The sequence below is a fragment of the Trachypithecus francoisi genome, unplaced genomic scaffold (assembly GCF_009764315.1).
Source record: "Trachypithecus francoisi isolate TF-2019V2 unplaced genomic scaffold, Tfra_2.0 Lachesis_group3, whole genome shotgun sequence".
NCBI classification, from domain to species: domain Eukaryota; kingdom Metazoa; phylum Chordata; class Mammalia; order Primates; family Cercopithecidae; genus Trachypithecus; species Trachypithecus francoisi.
This window is the reverse complement of record NW_022681468.1, coordinates 3,415,779-3,428,898: the sequence shown is the minus strand read 5'-3', so window position 1 is coordinate 3,428,898 and position 13,120 is coordinate 3,415,779.

Below are 13,120 nucleotides of genomic sequence, written 5' to 3'. Positions count from 1 at the left end.
GAGCAGGTTGGGTAACAAAACCCATATTGAGAATAAGACAGCCTTTTGACCTTTCAGGGGCTAGGGCTTAAAGCGTCTCAGGGTTGCTGCCAAACAAGCCATGAACTGGGCTGGGTTTTCATATTTGACGAAAAATAATCTAAACGCTAACTGATTTGGGAGAGGTCAACTAAAGAAAAAGGAGCATTAACCTTGGCTATGCCTTCAGCTCCAGCCACCTCTTTAAGAGGAAATTGTTGGGCAGGTGGGGGAGGGCTAGTTGCTGAACGAAACTGTAAGCCAGACCATGTGTGAGGAGGGGAGGTGATAAAAGGATTATAGGGTGGGGGAGCGGAGGCTGAGGAAGAATTGGGACCTGGCTCGGCCTGGCGAGGAGCAGCCTGGGGAGGAGGGGAGAGGTCAGATGGGTCTGTAGAAAAGGAGGATTCAAAGGACTCAGAGCTTGGGGTGGAGACTGAACGAACAGACAGGAGAGAAGGAAGAAAGATTTGGGACAAGTCGCACTGGGAGCAGAGACTAGGGAGGGACCCATGTGTAAAAGAATCCCTGGACATCAAGCACCTCAGACCCATTTGCCCATTTTTTCAACAAAAATCATCCAGGTCTTATAAAATGGAGAAATTGAAAGTGCCGTTTTCTGGCTATTTAGAACCATTATCGAGTTTGTACTGAGGCCAAGTGGTGTTGCAGAAAAATAAGATGCTTAGGTTTTAGGTCAGGCGAGAGTTGAAGAGGTTTTAAGTTTTTGAGAACACAGGCTAAGGGAGAAGAAGGGGTAATGGAGGGTGGAAGATTACCCATAGTGAAGGAGGCAAGCCCAGAGAAAAGAGAGGGTAGAGACTCGGAGAAGGGGGGTGGTGAGCAGCCCTGGGCTCCAGTGTGGGTGAGCAGCCAAAGCAGGCGTCCCTGCAATTGACTTGCCACCAAGGGAATGTGGGTGAATGATCAAGGCAGGCGTCATCAGGCAGGTGTGCCCCCAGTGATTTAACACCAAGGGAAGACTGTCTTCCCGAGTCTGTGACCAGTGCCGGAGTTTTGGGTCCACAGATAAAATGTGTCTCCTTTGTCTCTACTAGAGAGGAAAAAGAACTGGAATTGGAAGAGCAGGGAGACTGAAGGGTAGTGAGAGAGGCTGGAGAAGACAGTGAAAAGACCGCTTACCCGATTTGAAATTCATGAGATATTCCTTGGGCTGGTTGGTTTGAGGACCCGAGGTTGTAGGTGGATCTCCTCATGGAGTGAGGGTAAGGACAGGGGACTGGTCTCCCGAAGGACGAGTCCCCCTGTCCCGGGTTTCAGCACCAAATGTCACGTCCATCCGTGTGAAGAGACCACCACACAGGCCTTGTGTGAGCAACAAGACTGTTTATTTCACCTGGGTGCAGGCGGGCTGAGTCCGAAAAGAGAGTCAGCGAAGGGAGATAGGGGTGGGGCCGTTTTATAGGATTTGGGTGGGTAGTGGAAAAGTACAGTCCAGGGGTGTTGTTCTCTGGCAGGCAGGGGCAGGGGTCACAAGGTGCTCAGTGAGCCAGGAGAAGGAATTTCACAAGGTAATGTCATTAGTTAAGGCAGGAACCAGCCATTTTCACTTATTTTGTGATTCTTCAGTTGCTTCAGGCCATCTGGATGTACACGTGCAGGTCACAGGGGATATGATGGCTTAGCTTGGGCTCAGAGGCCTGACACATGCCTGGCTAATTTTTGCATTTTTAGTAGAGACAGGGCTTCACCATGTTGACCAGGCTGGTCTCGAATTCCTGACCTCAGGTGATCCACCTGTCTCGGCCTCCCAAAGTGCTGGGATTACAGGCGTGAGGCACCACGTCCAGCCTCAGGTGTTTCTTTGCAGCCATGCAAAAATAGTCTCACGCAGCCCCTATTTGAAATTCTGAAACTTGGGCCTTACAGTCATAGGTTGGTTAGGCACTCCCACCATTTCAGTGGTTTTGTTCCTCTGAAGAAGGGGACAGTTACATGTGATGGGGTTGAGAACAGAGAAGACAGCTCTGGTGTCAGTGAGGGCAGGAGTCTCTTCACTCAGCAGTGTGCCCATTCCTCCTAATGGGAGAGGAAGGAGAAATAGAAATGCCCCCTTAGCCTCCCCAGGACAGCTCTGTTTCTCTTGGGTGGTTTTTCTCTCCTGTTGCCATTAAAGTTGTTTGCAATCTTTTTAAAGGTGACTTTGTTTCTTGCAAGAGAAGCAGACCCCTCTGTGGTCATGTGGGCTTATCTGCCTCTTCTTAAGAGGTTAGGTCTGGCCAGTCAGCTGCTGGAGCTGCCTGAGATGAAAGAAGCAGGTTGACCAGAAGATCTGCAAGAGTGTTCTGGGATTTGCTGAGCCTCTTCCTCTGGCAGAGGAGGGGTAGGAGAGAGGGTAACCAGAGCATGGAAGGCCTAACAAAAGTGGATGTAGAGGTGTGGGAGGAGGCAACAGCAGAGCAGCGGGAGGAGAAAGAGAAGACATTCTCAAGGTTTTCCTTAGTTGTGAAATAGTTTCTGACCATTTGCTTATCTCCTAGAGGGAAGCCATTTTTTCCATACCCCTCTTAGAAGCTTCTACCTACCATTAAAATAGGCCTGTTGTTCAATTTGTCTGGTTCTAAAACCTGATAATCATGTGCACAAACATATTAACTTAGAAATTTCCAAAGACCCCGATTTTGGTCATTGCAATTTGGGGTCATCCTGAGTCATGTGGATGCACCTACCTGGGTGTCCACAGCATGGCGCTGTACAGGGGTGACCCACAAACCCAACTGGTGCTTCCAAGGGGGGTTGCCCCTTAAAGGAAAGCTCAGTTTTTGACAACCATTTTCCCATACTTTTAGAAATTCCTTCTCAAAAGTGATCAAGGCTGGGACAGAGTTTCAAGTGTGCTGCTTGCGAGTGTCACTCCCTGGGGTCCCAGTGAGCCGTGATTGACTGTCTTATGTGTCTCCAAATCCCTGGTCCCCTTGCAGTGGTAGAAGGCACCAGGTGACCAGCCCTGATGTGCACCTTCCAGCTGGGGTCTGTGCTGCAGGGAGGCCCTCTCAGACTGCGACACATCACGGACAAACATCCCGACACCCCCATAAAATCTCTAGTCCCCTACAGCACCCAGCTGGGTTTGGAGGGAGCAAGTGTCTCTTAACTTCCAGGTGGGAGAACTCACCCTCATGCACCCTTTGGCTTGAAACTAGCAGGAATTGGTCACAATTGAAAAGACAAGTCCAAATTACTAGCAATACGAAACAGCTACAATTTTAAAATCATGCTATGTAATTTTAGGTCAAAAAAAATGAAATCACCAGTGCTAGTGAAACCACCTTTGAAAAAATATAACAATGAGAAAATTACGACAGTGAAAGAGATCTGACCTAACCACCTCCATCCTGCTTTTAACCTCCAAGCTGCCCTTGTTCATTCCTGGGTGTGGGCCAAAGGAGGAAGAAAGGAATTTAGAGTTTAACGTTGAAGCAAACATGATAACAGTCTCTCCCCAAAGCAAAGCCTCTCCTTGCCTGGGGATCAAACCCTCTTCTTGCCTTTGTAAAACTAACAAATGAGCCACAAGATGAGAAATTTTGGCACAGGAGTCACGCAGCCAGAGGCCACAAGATTCCTGACCTCCCCAGTTGCTCCCATAGATAACATTACTATTGGCCGGGCACAGTGGCTCAAGCCTGTAATCCCAGCACTTTGGGAGGCCGAGACGGGCGGATCACAATGTCAGGAGATCGAGACCATCCTGGCTAACATGGTGAAACCCCGTCTCTACTAAAAAATACAAAAAACTAGCCAGGCGAGGTGGCGGGCGCCTGTAGTCCCAGCTACTTGGGAGGCTGAGGCAGGAGAATGGCGTAAACCTGGGAGGCGGAGCTTGCGGTGAGCTGAGATCCGGCCACTGCACTCCAGCCTGGGCGACAGAGCGAGACTCCGTCTCAAAAAAAAAAAAAAAAACATTACTATTATGAAACCTAAGGTTGGTGTTTGAGGTGTTTTTCAGACCCTGCATTCTGATGGTTCAGCTGATGCTACACTGACTGGTGAACTGGCTTATCTTGTCTTGTGATCCCCACTCAAGAACCAACTCAGCCCAAGAGGGCAGCTTTGACTCCTGGTGATTTCATCCCCGACCCAAGCAGTCAGCACTCCCACTTCCCTATCCTCCTGCCCGCCAAACTATCTTTAAAAAATCCTAGACTTTGCATTTTCAGGGAGGCTGATTTGAGTAGTAAAAAAACTTTAGTTTCCTGTTTAGCCGGTGATAACATGTGTTAAACTCTTATTTATTTATTTATTTATTTATTTATGAGACGGAATTTCACTCTTGTTGCCCAGGCTGGAGTGCAATGGCACAATCTCAGATCATGACAACCCCCACCTCCTGAGTTCAAGCGATTCTCCTGCCTTAGCCTCCCAAGTAGCTGGGATTACAGGCAAGCGCCACCACGCCTGGTTAATTTTGTATTTTTGATAGAGATGGGGTTTCTCCATGTTGGTCAGGCTGGTCTCAAACTCCCGACCTCAGGTTATCTGCCTGCCTCAGCCTCCCAAAGTGCTAGGATTACAGGCATGAGCCACCGCGTCCAGCCTTAAACTCTTTCTTTCTCTATTGCAATTCCCTGACTTGATAAATTGGCTCCCTCTGAGCAGTGGCAAGAGGAACCCACTGAGCAGTTATACTAGGACTCCAACGCTGTAACCCAAAACCCCTGCCACGAGGCTGAGGAGAAGACAAACATTCTCTGCAGAGCTTTTGCCTAAATCTCCTGTCCAGAGACAGAGACAGAAGCCCTCACTCTTGCAGGAAAGAAAGGGTTTGGAAAACAGCCCAAATAAAATTTCGGCCTCTTCACAACAGCCAAAATTTGGAAGCAACCTACATGTCCATCAACAGAGGTACTTACACACAATAGAATACTATTCAGCCATAAAAAAGAATGAGATCCAGTCATTTGCAAAAACATGGATGGACTAGAGGTCACTACGATAAATGAAATAAGCCAGTCTCAGAAAGACAAACATTGCATGTTCTCATTTATTTGTGGGATCTAAAAGTCAAAGCAATTGAACTCGTGGAGACAGAAAGTAGAAGGATGATTACCAGAGGCTGAGAAGGGTAGTGGGAGGGTGAAGGGGAGGTGGGTTCGTGAATACAAAACAAACTGTTAGAAACAATGAATAAGACCTAGTATTTGATAGCACAAAAGGGGGACTATAGTCAATAATAATTTAATTTTACATTTTAAAAGAACTAAAAGAGTATAATTGGATTGTTTGTAACATAAAGGATAAATGCTTGTGGGAGTGGATACCCCATTTCCACGATGAAATGATTATGCGTTGCATTAGTGGGGGACATCTTTTGTTTCCCATAAATATATACACATATATGCACAAAAAATTAAAATTAAAACTTAGAAAAAGATCTAGACCTCAACCAAAAGAAGGCAGGTCTGAATTCAGGACTCAACCTTTGCACCCAAGGAAACCTCTGGAGTCAGAGGAACACAGAGGGTTTATACTAGTTCGGATTGTTGAGTCTGAAAGGGGATGCCAGGTGGCTGCAGGGGAGGAATAGCGCTGAATCCTCTGGACAACACCAGAAATGCCAACCAAAATTAAGAAACTGAGGTGCCAGGCACGGTGGCTCACGCCTGTAATCCCAGCACTTTGGGAGGCTGAGGCAGGTGGATCACCTGAAGTCAGGAGTTCGAGACCAGCCTGGTCAACATGGTGAAACCCCATCTCTACTAAAAATACAAAAATTAACCAGGCATGGTAGTGGGTGCCTATAATCCCAGCTACTTGGGAGGCTGAGGCAAGAGAATCGCTTGAACCCGGGGGGTGGAGGTTGCAGTGAGTGAAACTCTGTCAAGAAGAGAAAGAAAGAAAGAAAGAAAGAAAGAAAGAAAGAAAGAAAGAAAGAGGCCGGGCGCGGTGGCTCAAGCCTGTAATCCCAGCACTTTGGGAGGCCGAGACGGGTGGATCACGAGGTCAGGAGATCGAGACCATCCTGGCTAACACGGTGAAACCCCGTCTCTACTAAAAAAAAATACAAAAAATTAGCCGGGCGAGATGGCGGGCGCCTGTAGTCCCAGCTACTCGGGAGGCTGAGGCAGGAGAATGGCGTAAACCCGGGAGGCGGAGCTTGCAGTGAGCCGAGATCGCGCCACTGCACTCCAGCCTGGGTGACAGAGCGAGACTCCGTCTCAAAAAAAAAAAAAAAAAAAGAAAGAAAGAAAGAAAGAAAGAAAGAAAGAAAGAAAGAGGGAGGGAGGAGGGAGGAGGGAGGGAGGGAGGGAGGGAGGGAGGAAGGAAGGAAGGAAGGGGAAGGAAGGAGGGAGGGAGGGAGGGAGGAAGGAAAGAAACTGAGGCAAAACTAATATAAGTAGAGCATTTGCTTGAGCTAAGATTGAGGACTGCAGTCCAGAGACATAGATTCAAGTCACCCTGAATATAAGCTCTGATTAGCCACAGATACAATTGTGGTTTTGGAGGGTTTTTTTGTTTGTTTTTTAGAGACAGGGTCTTGCTCTGTTGCCCAGGCTGGAGTTCAGTGGTGAGATCATATCTCACTGCAGCCTGGAGCTCCTGGGCTCAAGTGATCCTCCCACCTCAGCCTTTAGTCCCAGCCTTTGAGTAGCTAGAACTATGGACTATAGGTGCATACCACTATGCCTGACTTTTTTTTTTTTAATAGAGATAGGGTCTCACTCTGTTATGCAGGCTAGAGAGCAGTGGTATGATCACAGCTCACTGCAGCCTTGAACTGCTGGCCTCAAGCCCTCCTCCCAATCCTTGGCCTCACAAAGCACTGCGATTACATGTGCGAGCCACCAAACCCAGGCACAAGTCAGTTTCTAAAGGAAAAATGGGGCAGTTCCTAAGTTGTTTACCAAAAATTTTTATTGTTTCATTAAAATAACATAACCTGGTGATTTATTATACATGGTTCTTTGTATCATAAATTCCAGAAGCATGAAGATAATGGGTGAGGCTCACATTGTGCAACTTGTGGTAATATTTTAGGTAATTTATTAGTCAGCCTGGAAACTACAGGGAAGGAAAGAAAAAAACAAAGTCCTTAAACAATTACCCCTGGGCATGGCTGCGGGGCTGTGACCAAGGCCCATGATCCTGTCCCTCTGGACCTGATGCATTTTGCAGACTCCCCATTCCTCAGGCTGTTCTGAGCCGCTTTTCTTTATCAGTTGACAAGGATGCACGCACCATGTACTCTCTGTGTCTGGCTTATTCACTCACAATTAAACTTACTCACTCACACGTTGGAAGTTGCCAGGCCATAGGGTAGGGTAAGTTCAGCTTTAGTAGACGCTGCCAAACAGTTTCCCCAGGTGTTTGTACAAAAGGCACTCCCAGCTGGGCGCGGTGGCGCACGCCTGTAATCCCTGCACTTTGGGAGGCCAAGGCAGGCTGATCATGAGGTCAGGAGATCGAGACCATCCTGGCTAACACGGTGAAACCCCGTCTCCACTGAAAATACAAAAAATTAGCCGGGTGTGGTGGCGGGCACCTGTAGTCCCAGCTACTCAGGAGGCTGAGGCAGGAGAATGGCGGGAACCCAGGAGGTGGAGATTGCAGTGAGCCAAGATCGCGCCACTGCACTCCAGCCCTGTGACAGAGCGAGACTCTGTTTCAAAAAAAAATGTGCACTCCCACCAGCAAAGTGAGATGCCTCTGGGTGCTGGATATCCTGGTGAACACGGTATTCTCAGTTGCTCAGCTGGTGGTGGGTGCATGAGTGTATCACTGCTTTGTAGATTTGAGGCTGCTGGGGATAGCATTTGACATCCAAGACCTGTCCAAGGAGAGGAATCTAATAAGAAGTCTCAGAAAGTTTCAAACTCTGTATTTTCACTCAGTTTTCGAAGACATATGTTAATTAACTGTCAATCACACTGCAGTCTGACTGAGCTGGGCTCCCTCTATTTCTATATGCAATTAAGTTACCCAGGAAACACTTTATCCTTTTTAAAAACTTTGATAAATAGGTTATAAGTATATTTAGAACTACACGGAAATTAGAATGTTATTGCTGTATGCAATGCTATAAATGAGATAAAACATGCAAATCTGATGGAATTCTGTGCCAAATGGCTAAATAGTCTTTCTTTTTTTTTTCCACCCCCGCCCCCGCCCCCGAGACAAAATCTTGCTCTGTGGCCCCGGCTGGAGTACAGTGGTGCAATCTCGAGTGACCATAACCTCCACCTCCTGGGTTCAAGCAATTCTCCTGCCTTAGCCTCCCAAGTAGCTGGGACTACAGGTGCCCACCACCACGCCTGGCTAACTTTTGTATTTTTAGTAGAGACAGGCTTTCACCATGTTGGCCAGGCTGGTCTTGAACTCCTGACCTCAGGCAATCCACCTCCCAAAGTGCTGGGATTGCAGGAATGAGCCACCATGCCCGGCCAAGATACATATATATATTTACACTCACTGTACTATGGAGGATTCACTACCAGACCGGGAAGCAACAGCCTGGGCTCCAGAGTTGGCCACCCATCTGTGCACAGACAAGGAGGGGTCTCATGAAGCTTCCACGTGGTCTGGGATCCTAGCTCTTTTTATAACAAGTTGTTTGGCATGAGGCCCAGTCATGAGGGGCCTTTGTGACTGGGCTCAAGGAACACAAAAGGGTCAACTTATTTTTGCAATTTTCTATTGTTTTTCAATAACTAATGTATAGGAATAGATTGAATTAGAGATTTCTCCAAAACAGTGCTGGATAAACGCCTCAAGGGGCTCACACAACCCATCCTGGGATGTGGTGACCATTGTTTGTGTCCATGTTCAATTGAGTTCAAATTTAATGTTTAACTTTTCCTCCACACTTGCCTCTAACCTCCAAGTTGTCCTTGTTCATTTCTGGGCATAGGCCAAGCTAACTTTAGGAGGAATTCAGTTTATATTTTAACATTGAAGCAAGGATGATAATAGCCCTTCCCAAAACTATCTCCTCTTCATTCAGGAACCAAAACCGTCTTTGTAAGACTAATGAAAGACTCCAAGATTAGAATTATGGCTCAGGAGTCAGGTAGCCAGCGATCACAAGATTTGTAACCTCCCCAGTTGCTCCTATAGATAACATAATTGAAAAATGTAAGATTCGTGTCTGATGTATTTTTCAGACCCTGTATTCTGATGGATCAGCTGGCGACACTTGGATCAGTAGCCCATACCAAGAAGCTGGCTCATCTGGTCTTGTGATCTCACTGAAGAACTGACTCACTGCAAGAAGACAGCTTCAACCCCCTATGATTTTTATCTCTGAGCCAACCAATTGGTATTCCCATTCCCTAGCCCCATACCCAGCAAATGATCCTTGAAAAACCCTAGGCTGGGCAGGGCGCGGTGGCTCAAGCCTGTAATCCCAGCACTTCGGGAGGCCGAGACGGGCGGATCACGAGGTCAGGAGATCGAGACCATCCTGGCTAACACGGTGAAAACTCGTCTCTACTAAAAATACAAAAACTAGCCGGGCGAGGTGGCGGGCGCCTGTAGTCCCAGCTACTCGGGAGGCTGAGGCAGGAGAATGGCGTAAACCCGGGAGGCGGAGCTTGCAGTGAGCTGAGATCCGGCCACTGCACTCCAGTCCGGGCGACAGAGCGAGACTCTGCCTCAAAAAAAAAAAATAAAGAAAAGAAAAACCCTAGGCTCCCAGCTTTCAGAGAGGCTGATTTGCATAATAAGCTCCAGTATACCACATGGCTAGCCCTGCCTTAATTAAACTTTCTCTACTGCACTACTACTGTCTTGGTAAATTGCCTGTTCTGTGCAGCTGGCAAAATTCCACTGGGCAATTACAGGCTCAGCTCATTCTCCATTATAACTTTGTTTAAAAATGGGCCAGATGAGTGACTCACATCTATAATCCCAGCACTTTGGGAGGCCAGGATAGGAGGATCACCTGAACCCAGGAGTTCAAGACCAGCCTGGGCAAATAGTGGAACCTCATCTCCACAAAAAATTTTGTTAAAAATTAGCCAAGTGTGATGGCATGCAACAGTTGTCCCAGTTACTCAGGAGGGTAAGGTGGGAGGATCACGTGAGCCCAGGAGGTCAAGGTTGCAATGAGCCATGACTGCATAGATGCACTCCAGCCTGAGTGACAGAGTGAGACCCTGCCTCAAAAAAAAAAAAAATTATAAAAAAAGGTATAAAAATGACATCCGACTCTATGAATATACTAAAACCAGTGAACTGTACACTTTATATAAATGAAATAGCACCCAGTTACAGGTGTTGTTTAAAAAGACACCTTTGGATCCTTTATAGGATGTCACCATTGGAGGATCTGGGGAGAATATAGGGCTCTATTATTTGCAATTTCCTGTGAGTCCATAATTTTTCAAAATAGAGGTTTAAAACTGGATTAGATAATAACAAATCTCAGTATTTACTAACTCCAGTTGAATAATTGGGGAAGTCAGTCAAAATATTTAAAAGTGACCCTGACCCCATTTTCTAGCACATGCCCAAGGCCCTGGGTGCTGAGGGAGCCGTGGGGCCTCCTTCCCTGGGGTGGAGCCTTCTCTGTCCCTGGGCTCCTGGCACAGACTCCCTCCAGGGACTGGACTGGGGTGGGCGGAGTCCTCACACTGTGCCCTCTCCCCACCCTGCCCACCCCAGCTCAGGGCCGGAATCCAGGGTTCCCGGGCTGGGTCCCGCCCATGGTCATATCTCCCTGTGGCTCCTGGTCTCTACTGCACCCCCCACCTCGGCACTGGGTTGACCCTGGAAGGCCTCCTGGGTGCAGGGAGGGGCGGGACCCTTGCCCTTGCTTGCATGTGGTGGCATCCCCCTGGCAGCAGGAAGGGCCCTCCCCTAGCCACATCTGTGCAGGTTCCAATAACCAGTCACACGGGGGCATTTGGGCGTAGCATTAAAAAAATACTCCGAGTTAATTTCCTGGGCCCAGCTCCTTTCCACTCTGGATTTCAGCCTCTTAGGAGAATAAGCCAGGAAAGTGGAATTGGGCCGCAGACACAGGAGTGGGAGAAAAGCGGATGGGAGGGTCCATGCAGGCAGACCAATACTCCCACTGAAACCAGATCATATGGTGGACTCAGTGTTTTAATCCTGTCTTTTTGGCCAGGCATGGTGTCTCCCATCTGTAATCCTGGCACTTTGAGAGGCTGAGGCATGTGGGTCACTTGAGCCCAGAAGTTCGAGATCAGCCTGGGCAACATAGCCAGACCCTGTCTCTCTAAAAAAAAAGTTTTTAATTAGCTGGGTGTGGTGGTGAACACCCGTAGCCTCAGCTACTGGGGAGGTTGAGGCAGGAAGATGGCTTGAGCCCAGGAGGTCAAGGCTACAGTGAGCCATGGTCACACCACTGTACTCCAGCCTGGGCAACAAGAGAGATTTTGTCTCAAAAAAAAAAAAAAAAAGTGTCTTTTTACAAAACTGGAATGCTGGCAAGATAATCACCAGACCCAATGGAAGGGAAGCAGGACTCTGTGGGGTCAGCCAAGCAGGAAGACCCAGGAGAGTTTAGGGGGTGAATGAGAACACTGATTCCCATGGGAGGGAAGACAGCACGACCTTTGGGTGCTGGAGTGGGGTATCTACCGAAAATCCCCCCCACACTGTACTGGGCGTGCAAAGGGAGCTCGTCCAGAAGCACACGCACAGCCTCCGAGGAGGGCGCCCGGATTGCACCCCTCAAAATATTGCAACCATTATGCAAGGACAAGGTGGGGCACAAAGGTAGCTAAGCACCAGAGACAGAAGCCAGGACCAAGAGGGGCTCCAGACCACAGAAACACACCCGCCAGGCGGCAGAGCAGGAGACAGACTCTGTGCCCCAGTACTTCTATTCCGTGTCCTGGGTCTCACTTCACACCTTTCTTGCAGTTCATGTGTCTCTCACTGTGTCCACAATGATCTTCTACATGTCCAGAAAGATTTTTTAGTAATTATAGGGTTTTTTGTTTCTAGAACTCATATTTATTTATTTTTATTGGTACACAATAATTGTACATATTTATGGGGCACGTGGGATGTTGTAATACATGCATACAATTTGTAATGATCAAATCAGTGTGTTAGGGTATTCATCACCTCAAATATTTGTCATTTCTATGTGTTGGGAACATTTCAAATCTTCTCTTCTTTTTTTTTTTTATTTTTTTTTTATTTTGAGATGGAGTCTTGCTCTGTCACCCAGACTAGAGTGCAGTGGTACAGTCTCAGCTACTGCAACCTCCGCTTCCCAGGTTCAAGCGATTCCCCTGCCTTGGCTTCGCAAGTAGCTGGGACTACAAGTGCCCGCCACCACGCCCAGCTAATTTTTGTGTTTTTAGTGGAGACAAGGGTCTTGCCACACTGGCCGGACTGGTCTCAAACTCTTGACCTCAAGTGATCCACCCGCTTTGGCCTCCCAAAGTGCTGGGATTATAGGTGTGAACCATGTGGAGGAAAAGTTAAATATCAAATTTGAACTCAGTTGAACTTGAACACAAGCAATGGTTATGTGCCAGTAAACAGCCTCTGGGCATCTGCCCGGGAGCTAATAACCTATACTGTTTATTCTGATAAGGTACATTTTCTACCTTATGGCAAACAAACAACAGAATCTAGAGAATAGGCTAACCTTTCTGTGTTCCCTAAGTCCAGTCACAAAGGGCCCTCATGCCTGGGGCTCAGGCAAAAAAGGAATACTACAGAAGGGCTAGGGTCCCAGACCCCACGGAAGCTCCGCCAGACCTCTTCTCTGTGCACGGCCGGGCGGCCGACTCTGGAGCCCAGGCTGTTGCTTCCTGGTCTGGTGATGCTTCCTCCGTAGTCTGGTGGGTGCAAATATATACAGATACATCTTTTCTTGTCCCTTCCCCACTGTGATTTGCTTATTATATCTGTGTTGCCATATACTTGGGATGAAGGCTGTTTACCCTTAAAAGTATTGTGTGTGCCTTTTCTTCTCCCCTCGGGCATTTCCCACACAGAACTTTTTGGTATCACGAACAGGATTCAAACACGAAAGTATGCCACTTTTCAGTCGCAGGCACTGGGCTGGAGGCTCGGAGACTTCCCACACACTGGGATGGGAACTCCACCGTTCTCCCCCTTGGCCATTGAATGGTCCAGGGAAACTGGCTTTTGTGAA